Source organism: Camelus bactrianus, chromosome 16, assembly GCF_048773025.1.
Source record: "Camelus bactrianus isolate YW-2024 breed Bactrian camel chromosome 16, ASM4877302v1, whole genome shotgun sequence".
NCBI classification, from domain to species: domain Eukaryota; kingdom Metazoa; phylum Chordata; class Mammalia; order Artiodactyla; family Camelidae; genus Camelus; species Camelus bactrianus.
In genome coordinates, this window is record NC_133554.1 from 10,703,936 (window position 1) to 10,713,200 (window position 9,265).

Genomic DNA, 9,265 nt, shown 5'->3' on the forward strand with positions numbered 1-9,265 from the left:
TCCGTCTCATCACATTGATGTGAACAGTATATGGAAAAGCGAATATGTGAAAGTTCCTGAAGTAAATCAAAAAGGCCTCTGACAGCGCCCAGTCAAGCCGCAGATGGCGTTAAGCTGCCGCCGTTACCGGGTTACTCTTCTCCTTTCTAAGGATTCTTGGTAGGTAGCTTTGCTCTTGTTCAGAGAGCTTCCAGACTAATTTTGGAGGCGCTGGCCCGGATTCCAACTAACTTAAGAAGAGAATTTCTTGACTTACAAAACTGAAAAGGCCCACAAGTTGCATCTGGCTCCAGGCAAAGCTACATTCCAGGTCAGCCTGTCTGTCTGTCTCCACACCCCGAACCCAGCCGCTTCTCCTCCCTCCACTGCTCTGCTTCCCTCTTGGGCTTTCACAAAGGTGAAAGAACTAGGTGATGGTTCTCTCCTTTCCAACCTGACCGCTAACCACCACTGACTCCCCAGCCATGAGAGCCCTCTTACTGTCTCTTAATGGGAGGCTTCCTAATGTTTTCTAGCCATGCTTTAATTTCATGTTTACAAAGCTACTTGGGAGACGCGTGAATTTGCAGGTTGTCAGCCCAAAACTGCTGAGCAACACAACATCCCCAGCAACTGGGCAGGCGACTTGCCAGGAGATCCTCATGCACTGCCTTGAGTCAGGTCCACACATCTGCTCCACCACTCACTCACCCTGCCGGGTACGGTGCCCCTCGTCGTTAGTGAGTGCTTGCATTTCCCATAGAGAAGTGGAGAGAGACATCCCAAAGCAACCGATTTAAAAACAAAAAGATTACATGGAAAAGAATGAGCACAAGTGTATCAAGCAGCTGCGAACAGAAAATCAGGGTCGTCTTGTATTAGGCAATGCAGTACAAGACAAAAACTAAACTGGACCAAATGGCATTTTAACGTAGCAACATTTTCTGTGGCTAAAGAGTATAATTTGCAATTAAAACACTTTTCTGTACCAAGTCCCACCAGAAGTTACATAAGGCAGAAATTGCTAGAGAGGTGTGGAGAATTGAGCAATCTCAATAGTAATGGGAGGTGACATCTTTCTCACTTGCCAGCAGGTCATTTGTAAAAATGAACAGCAGCGCTGTAAGGAAGCTCTCATGACAAAGCTCCCCTTCTCTGAGACTGGCCATGGAGAGAACCTCCTGAGAAGGAGGGCAGTTGGCCCTCCCAGGCCTGCCTCCTGTCCGTGAGGGTCCCCTTCCAGGTGGACCATGTCAAGCAGGCCTGGGGCCCTGTGTTCTTTTTGCCCTTCAGGCTGGGTGTGGACACAGGCCTTCCCATTACTCCCCACAGCACAGCCAGGGCTGGGCTGGGAAGCTCTTGGAGGCTTGTCAGATGGTCAAGGCAGAACAGGCAGGAATCACAGCACAGCCAAGTCTACTACAGGTATCTGGCTAGCTCTCGTCATCAGTCAGGGGGCTCCCCGCTGGGAGGAAGTGCCCTTCAGAATCCAGAGGGGCAGGAACTACCTTTCCCACTGTCTAAAGCACCTTACACCAGCCCCTGTTCCAAGTCCTCACGTTTTCTCCGAGGTCTAGTTCTTCCCAGACTGATGGGTGGTAGGAGTGTCCAGTTGCTACAGGGACACCTCAACCCAACTTTACTTCATGGCACTAACAGGCTGGCTAGACCACAGCACAATCACCCACCATCTGTCTGTACAAGAGAGTCATACAGCATTTAACAGCACTGATCTGTTCTTAAGTAAGTATGGGTGTGTACCTGTGCTTGTGTGCGTGTATGCAGTGTGTGCACATAGAGGAGGCCCTCTTTTCCGGTGCTCATGGATGATTCCTAAAAGCAGAATCTATTTCAGGTCATTGTATTAGATATGCTGGACGTTGCATCTCTTCCTATATAACCTTTTTAAAGAAACCTGACCCCATTCCTAGGCCATCTGGAAGGGTAACAAGTAACCATCCATTAAGGCTTCACAGGTGATTGGACCTGGAGTGAACACCTGACCCTAGCTACAGCAATCAGATCCTTTTGGAAATTTGGATTTTAGGACAAAAAACTGTGGCAAACCCTGGATCTAAAGAGTTATATAAAATTGGGGCTGGTGGCCACGCTGAGCCATGTTCAAGCAAAGGAAACTAATCTGTAGAGTAGATACTGGAGTAGGTGAGAAGAAAGAGGTACAGTGAGAGATTCGCAGCCCTGAAGAAGCTTCCTGGTACTTTCTTTTCCTCTGAAGTCCACCTTTTGTTCCTCCACTTCATTTCTTTGAGAGTGTCCCCCTTTTCACTTGAGTTAATGTGAGTGGGTTTCTCAAAAACTGTTTTAAAACCAGAAATTGGGTGCTGGAAATATTCTGAAATTACATAGTAGAGATGGTTGCACAACATGGTAAAGACACTAAAACTACTGAGTTGTGTTTGACTTTTAAATGGTGAGTTTTATGTTCTGTGAATTGTGTCTCAATAAAAAACTTAAAGCAGAAATTATATGCCATAAAACCAGACATTAACAAAACGTTTAGAAATCCAGCCACCGAAACCAGGAAATGCAAGGGAAGGGAACTATTCTAGGTCATTCTTTGGTGAAAAAAGAGAATCCAAACTGCAGCGACTCTTTTGAAGTTGGTGACAGTGGAAAAAATATAAAACTGCGTGTGGGGGGTGCTCACAGTTTTCTTCAAGGAAGATCATAACTATAAGTGAATTTTTATTAACGTAAAGAAAGCAAAATTAAATGACCTAAGTATTCATGTCAAGAAGTTAGAAATCAGGGGGAGGGTGAAGCTTAAATTGTAGAGTGTATGCTTAGCATGCACGAGCTCCTGGGTTCAATCCCCAGTCCCTCTTCCAAAAAAATAAAGTAGGTAAACCTAATTATGTCCCCCCCAAAATAAAAATAAATTTAAAAAATCAAAAAGCAAAATAAACCTAGGCAAGATAACAGGAATGAAAGATTGAAAATAAAATAATAAATTTTTTAAAAAAGTGGGTAAATGTGGTTCCTAGACATAGCAGTCACAAAGCTGTCAGGTTCACCATTTTTCTTATAAATAGCCATCCCGTTCCTGGCTCCCTGCTGAGAGAGCTGGCCCTGGGCTGCTCCTTGAACAGGGGAAGCCCTGATAGAACTTGAGTGGGGTTCTGGCCAAGGGAGGCCCATGAATAACCAGGCATACAGAGCTCTGCCTAAGAGGGGCAGTGTCAAATAGCATAATATCAAAGATAAGAGCCATAAAAGAGAGGGACTAACTCTGACTCTACAAAAATTAGAACTATTGCAAAAGAGAGGAAAGCTTGTAAGCATGTCGGATCATACTTGAAAAACAAAGTTTAATTCCAGAGAAAGAAATATAACTGGCCAATAAACACATGAAAAGATGGGCAATCTCATTTGTAATTGAAGTGTAAATCAAAACAATCGTTTTATCCATGAGGTTCACAAAAACTAGAAAATTCTATCATACCCAGATCTTCTCTCATACATTGCTGGTGCAAACTGGTTCAGCTTTTCTGCAGGATCTAAGCAAATGCTGAATGCGCTTACCCTTAACCCACGAATGTATCCTGCAGAAACCTTAGGACATGTGCACAAATGTGTGTCTCAGTGTTTACTACAGCTTGTTTGTAAGCAAAAAACAAAAAGACCAAAAATATCCACTAGTGGAGGATCAGGTAAATAAGCTTTGGAAAGTACTCCTTGTGGCGTGGCAGCATGAGTGCCACAGAACCACTCCCCAGTGAAACTGATAAAAATTAAAAAAGAAGAAGAAGAAGAAGAAAAACATCATTTAAACTCCCTGGAAATGTTCTTAATGGCATATAGCAAATTAGGAAACATTTATTCAAGAAAATCTAAAACTCAGTAAGTCAAGTTCAATAAGAATATCGATAAGTAGAAAGTATTTTAAAAGAACCAAGTAGAAATTCTGTAGTTAATAAGTACAATACCTGAAATAAAGAATTCACTTGAGGGGCTCAACAGTAGGTTTGACCTGGCAGAAGAAAGAATTTAGTGGACTTGAAGATAGGTTGATAGAGATTATGCAGCTTAAAGAACAGAGAGAACAAAGACTAAAGGAAAATAAACAGAACCTCAGAGAAGTGTGGGACACGATGAAGTGCACAAACGTGTGAAATGCGAGTACCAGAGAGGAAAGAAAGGGGAAGAGAAAATATTCAAATAAATAATGGCTAGACACTTGCCAAATGTATTTTTGAGTTTTTCGGGGGAGGGGGGCGGTAATTCGGTTTATTTATTTGTTACTGGGCATTGAATCCAGGACCTCGTGCATGCCAAGCAGGTACTCTACCACTGTGGTATATTCTTCCTGCTGCCAAATTTATTGAAAAACAATCTACACATCCAGGAAGCTCTATGAAGTCCAAGTAGTATGAATACAAAGAGATCCACAACAGACACATCACAGGAAAAAATGCTGGGGGAAAAATGCTGCAAATCAAAGACAAGGAGAGAATCTTAAAAACAGCAGGAGAAAAATGGAACATTACTTATAAGGGAACCCCAATAAGATTAATAGCTGACTGCTTTTGGAAACAATAGAGACTAGAAAGGAGTGGGAGAACGTATTAAAGTACCCCCCCCCCGAAAAAAAGAACTGTCAGCCAAGAATCCTGTATACAACAAAGCCACCTTTCAAAAATGAAAACAAAATAAAGACATTCCCAGATAGACAAGAACAGAGAATTTGTTGCCAGCAGAGCTACCTTACAAGAAACACTAAAGGAAGTTCTTTAGGCTAAAAGTAAGTGACCTCAAACAGTTTAAATCCACATGAAAAGACAAAGAGCATTGGTAAAAGTAATTATATAATTACAAAAGACAATATAAATAAATGTTTTCTCCTTTCTCAGCTGATTTAAAAATAAACTGTATAAAACTATCTAATAATGTACTACTGGGCCTGTCACATGCAGAAATGTAATAGATTTGCCAGTAACAGGAAAAGGAGATGGGTGGCAGCAAAGCCGTACTGAGCTAAGGGAATGACGCAGATGGTAACTCAAATCCACCAGTGAAGAGAACCAGAAATTATAAATAAAAGATTAATAAAACAAAAGCTGTAACTGTATACATGTTCTATTTTCTTCTCTTAGTTTCCTTAAAAGTCATAAAATTATGTAAAGTATTTTTTTTCCCACCCTGCCCAGAGAGGGGTCCATACGGCATTGTTCTGGATTCCCATTGTAACTTAAAGGGAAACTCACAATGTCCGGAGCCCTTGATGTCCTGCAAATGAAGGAGGAGGATGTCCTCAAATTCCTTGCAGCAGGAACCCACTTAGGTGGCACCAACCTTGACTTCCAGAGGGAGTCAAAGAAAAAGTGATGGCATCTACATCATAAATCTGAAGAGAGCCTGGGAGAAGCTTCTGTTGGCAGCTCGGGCCATTGCTGCCATTGAAAACCCAGCTGACATCAGTGTCATAGCCTCCAGGAATACTGGCTAGCGAGCTGTGCTGAAGTTTGCTGCTGCCACTGGAGCCACACCTATTGCTGGCCGCTTCACGCCTGGAACCTTCACTAACCAGATCCAGGCAGCTTTCCGGGAGCTGAGACTTCTGGTGGTTACCGATCCCAGGGCTGACCACCGGCCTCTCACCGAGTCTTACGTTAACCTACCTGCCTACCATCGCCCTGTGTAACACAGACTCCCCTCTGCGCTATGTGGACATTGCCATCCTGTGCAACAACAAGGGAGCTCACTCAGTGGGTCTGATGTGGATGCTCGCCCGGGAGGTTTTGCACATGCGTGGCACCATCTCCCGGGAACACCTGTGGGAGGTCGTGCCTGATCTCTGCTTCTACAGAGATCCTGAAGAGATTGAAAAGGAAGAGCAGGCTGCAGCTGAAAAGGCCATGACCAAGGAAGAATTTCAGGGTGAATGGACGGCTCCCGCTCCTGAGTTCACTGCTACTCAGCCTGAGGTGGCGGACTGGTCCGAAGGCGTGCAGGTGCCCTCTGGGCCTATTCAGCAGTTCCCTACTGAAGACTGGAGCGCTCACTGGTCTGCAGCTCCCACTGCTCAGGCTGCCGAATGGGTTGCAACAACCACGGAGTGGTCGTAAGCTGTTCTTTCCACAAACTCTTAAAATGGAAATAGGCTGACAGAAAATAAAGTTTCTAAAATTTGAAAAAAATAAAATAAAATAATGTAAAGTAATAATTATAACAATCTGTCACATTTATAAATGGAATATGTATAATAACAATGCCGCAGAAGAGGAGGGAAAAGGAATGCAACTATGTAGGAGTAATGTTCCAGTATTTCACTGGCATTAAAGCTGATATAAATCTGAAACTGATTCTAAGTTACGGTACCTGTAGTGAGCCCTAGAGCAACAACTACAGAAATAATACCAAAAAAATCTAGTGAAAAAAGTCCTTAAATTTAAATACCACATTAGAAAATATTCACTTAATGCAATGGCAAATAATGAAGGAAAACCAGAGGAACAAAGAAGACATGACAAAAAGTGAAATGGTAGACATAAATTCAACTAGATCAAGAGTAACATTAAATGTGAATGGATCAAGTAACGCAGTCAAAAGAGAGATTATCAGACTGGATAAAAAACAAGATCTAACTCTATGCTGTCTAGAGGAGAAACACTTTAGATTTTAAAATATAAATAAAATGATAGTAAAGGGATTGAAAAAGATATATCATGTGAACAGCAACATTAAAAAGCTGGAGGGTTTATGCTAATAAACAAAATGAACTTTAAAACAAAAAATGCTACTAGGGATAAAGAGGGACGTTTTATAATGATAAAAGGATCAATCCATCAAAAAGATACAACAAGTACAAACATATATGTACTTAATTACAGAAAACTAGAATATGTAAAGCAAAAACTGACAGAAATGAAGTGGGGAAATAGACAATTCAACAATAATAGTTGAAGCCTTTAAAACTCCATTTTCAATAATGGATAGAAAAACTAGGCAGGAGATAACAAGGAAATTGAGGACTATAAACCAACTGACCTAACAGACATCTACAGAATACTCCACCCCAAAACAGCAGAATACACATTTTCTGAAGTGCACATGGAACATTCTCCAGAACAGACCATATGCTAGGCCATAAAAAACCTTCAATAAATTTAAAAGTTAGAAATAGAGGGGGAGGATATAGCTCAAGTGGTAGAGCGTATGCTTAGCATGCACAAGGTCCTGGGTTCAATCCCCAGTACCTTCATCAAAAAACTAAATAAATACATAAACCTAATTACCTCCCCCTGCAAAAAAAAAAAGTAGAAATAATACAAAATATGTTCTCTTATCACAAAGAAATAAAATTAGAAAAAAAATGAGTGTTCTGTTGAATGAAATTTGGGAACCTCACAAATATATGGAAATGAAACAACAAACTTCTAAATAATGAGTCAAAGAAGAAACCAAAAGGAAAATTAGAAAATGAAATGGAGGGGAGGGGGAAGGGCATAGCTCAGTGGTAGACTTCATGCTTGGCATGTATAAGGTCCTGGGTTCAATCCCCAGTGCCTCCATTAAAAAATAATAAAAATAATAAATAAAAAGAAAATACAATGAATAAAAATAAAGACACAAAATTCCAAAGAGCAGCTAAAGCTACGCTTAGAGGAAATTTTAAGCCATAAATATCCACATTAAAAGAAGAATGGTCTCAAATCAATAGCCTAACCTTCTACCTTAAGACAGTGGTAAAATAAGAGCAAACTAAGCCTAAAGAAAGGAGAATAAAGATTAGAGTGGAAATAAATGAAATAGAGAATAGGAAAACATAGAGAAAAATCAATGAAATCAAATCCTGGTTCTTTGAAAAGATGAATAAAATTGAAAAACTTTAGCTGAACTGACCAAGAAAATAAAAAAGAATACTCAAATTACTAGAATCTGAAATGAAAGAAGGAATATTACTACCAACCTTACAGAAATAAAATGAATTATAAAGGAATACTATGAACAACTGTATGCCAATAAATTATGTAACTTGGATGAAATGAACAAATTCCTATAAAGAAATAAACTAGCAAACTGACTTCAAGAAGAAATAGAAAATTCATAACATGGGATTGAATTAGCAGTCAAACACTACTCATAAAGGAAAGCCCAGGACCAGGTGTGGTTCTGGTGGTATTCCACTGTGGAATTTTAAAAAAAACATAAAGAAGAATTAATACCAAAGAATTCTTCACAAACTATTCCAAAAATTGAAGAGGAAGGAACACTTCCCAGCTCATTCTACGAGGCCAGTATTAACCTGACGCTAACATCACTGAAGACGTCACAAGAAAAGAAAACTACAGGCCAGTATCTCTTATGAATATGGACTCAGAAAACCTAACAAAATACTAGCAGACCAAATCCACTCATATGAAAAAATGCCACACCAGGAGCAATTGGAATTTATCAGAGGAATGCAGCATTGGTTTGACATGTGAAAATTAGTGTTATACACCTGACTTGTCAATAGAGTAAAAACAAAACCCACAGGATTTTCTCAAAAGACAGAGAAAACATTTGACAAAATTGAACACCCTTTCATTATAAAACACTTAAACTTGGAGTAGAAGAGGTCTTCTTCAACTTGATAAAAGGCATCTATGAAAAACCCAGTAACATCATACTTACTGGCGAAAGACTGAACACTTTCCTCCTAATATCAGGAACAACACAAGGGTGTCCACTCTCAGCGCTTCTACTCAACATTGAAGTTCTAGCCAGGGAAGTTACCGGGGAAAAAAAGAAAAAGAAAGAAAAGCGTTCCAGATTGGAAAGGAAGAAGTAAAACTATCTCTATTTGTATATGACACGATCTTGTATATGGAAAATCCTGAGCAGTTCACTAAAAAATTACTAGAACAAATAAATGAATTCAGGATACAGATCAATATATATATGAAATCAATTGTATTTCTATATACTTGCAATGAACAATCTGAAAATGAAATTAAAATAATTCCAATAAAAACAGTATCAAAAATAATAAAATTCTTAGGAGTAAATTTAACAAGAGGAGTGCAAAATTTATAATGTGAAAACCATGAAACGTTGAAAACTTAAAGATCAAAATAAATTGAAAAGCATTCTATATTCATAGATCAGAAGGCTTAATGCTATTAAGGTGAAAATAGTCCCCAAGCTGATCTATAGATTCAGAGCTATCCCTATCAGAGTTCCACCTCACTTCTGTGAAGAACTGGCAGACTGATTCCAAAATTCACATGGAATGGCAAAGGACCCTGCGTAGCCAAAACAGCCCTGAAAAAGAACAACATTG

General features: G+C 39.9%; 1 pseudogene; it reads left to right on the forward strand.

Annotated features, from left to right (window-relative positions):
* Positions 1 to 5,152: 5,152 nt before the first annotated feature.
* LOC105080847 (small ribosomal subunit protein uS2-like) lies at positions 5,153 to 9,026 on the forward strand (annotated as a pseudogene).
* Positions 9,027 to 9,265: the final 239 nt, after the last annotated feature.